Source organism: Notothenia coriiceps, unplaced genomic scaffold, assembly GCF_000735185.1.
Source record: "Notothenia coriiceps isolate Sejong01 unplaced genomic scaffold, NC01 NC01_scaffold00010014, whole genome shotgun sequence".
In the NCBI taxonomy this organism is placed as follows: Eukaryota; Metazoa; Chordata; class Actinopteri; order Perciformes; family Nototheniidae; genus Notothenia; species Notothenia coriiceps.
This window is the reverse complement of record NW_011342715.1, coordinates 5,463-7,220: the sequence shown is the minus strand read 5'-3', so window position 1 is coordinate 7,220 and position 1,758 is coordinate 5,463.

Here is a 1,758-nt window from a genome sequence, read left to right as displayed (position 1 = left end):
TGTGTGTGTGTGTGTCTGTGTCTCTGTGTGTGTCTCTTGTGTGTGTGTGTGTGTGTGTCTGTGTGTGTGTGTCTGTGTGTGTGTCTCTGTGTGTGTGTGTGTGTGTGTGTGTGTGTGTGTGTGTGTGTGTGTGTGTGTGTGTGTGTGTGTGTGTGTGTGTGTGTGTGTGTGTGTGTGTGTGTGTGTGTGTGTCTGTCTCTCTATCTCTGTGTGTGTCTTTGTGTGTGTGTCTGTGTGTGTGTGTGTGTGTGTGTGTGTGTGTGTGTGTGTGTGTGTGTGTGTGTGTGTGTGTGTGTGTGTGTGTGTGTGTGTGTGTCTGTGTGTGTGTGTCTGTGTGTGTGTTGTGTGTGTCTGTGTGTGTGTGTCTGTGTGTGTGTCTCTGTGTGTGTCTGTGTGTGTGTGTGTGTGTGTGTGTGTGTGTGTGTGTGTGTGTGTGTGTGTGTGTGTCTGTCTCTCTCTCTGTGTGTGTAATGTAATTGCAGCGTAGAGTTCACAGATCACTGAACTAAGAAGATGGGAACCATGAGAACGGTGTAGTAAACTCAAGATAAAGAAACAAATGAATGTTGTATATCTACTAAACAATATTCCTAATTCAATTAAACCAAGATCTAGAAAACGGTTCCTCACAAAGAAACCCTACGAGTCCAGAGTTGTTGTTGTTTTGGGCAATGTGTCATTGTATTTAGCTAATTATTATAAAAATGTATTACACTGTTATGCACAGACTACTGACGTTAGCAAGCCTCCCACTAGAAAGGATAACTTCGTTTTAAAGGTGTTTCCTGTGAATATATGACCAATTGTTGTGGACAAAACGGCTTCTGAGGAATTAGAATTTATAGCTTCTGGTGGAATTTAGAATACAATGGCTTTGTTTCATGGTGTTACATTATTAAACACAATTATTTGGAGGAATAAAAGACATTGATAGGCTGGCCAGATCAGTAGTAACGTCCCAGAAAAAGCCTGGAGACCTTCAGCGTGTTAGTCATTCAACAAGATTTAATTTAAAGTGGACCTATCATGCTATATTTGAATAATATAGTGTAGGACCATACCTATATAAGGCATATTTATACTTTTTATTTTTCAAAATACCAAACAGATCATGCATTTTAGCCATTCCTCATTTCTCTCAATTTAACACTGTCTTTGCATCATGGGCTGATTCTGTGAGAACAGCACCATCTACAGGCCTGGTATATGTACTACAGCGTCTCCAGCGCTTTCCAACGGCAATGTCCGTCGCTGTCTCCTCCTGATTGGTGGAGTTGGCTCAATAGCCGTAGCGCCACTTCTGTGACGTCATAGAAGTGTTCAAATCTGGATCAGTCTGTATCAGATCCGTTGCAGCCCCTTTTTAAGAGATTTGGGTATGGAGGAAAATAGAGAGGGTTGTGTTTTCTGACACTTGGTGAGTTCCCTGGAACACCGGGGACACATATTCATGTAGAGAAGACGTACAAAAGTGCATTTTGCATGATAGGTCCCCTTTAAATAAGTCCGTCCATAGGAAATGTGTTATATCAGTGTGTGTGTGTGAGTGTGTGTGTGTGGGCCCTCAGGACTTGTTTAAACTGGCAGCCTGTTTGTATTGTGGTTGTCATTGATTATATAGACAATGATGTTGCTTTAATTGCATCTATGAAAATGTATCCTGACAGCATGACTATGCTAGTATGTGTGTATGTGTGTGTGTGTGTGCGTGCGTGCGTGCGTGCGTGCGTGCGTGCGTGCGTGCGTGCGTGCGTGTGT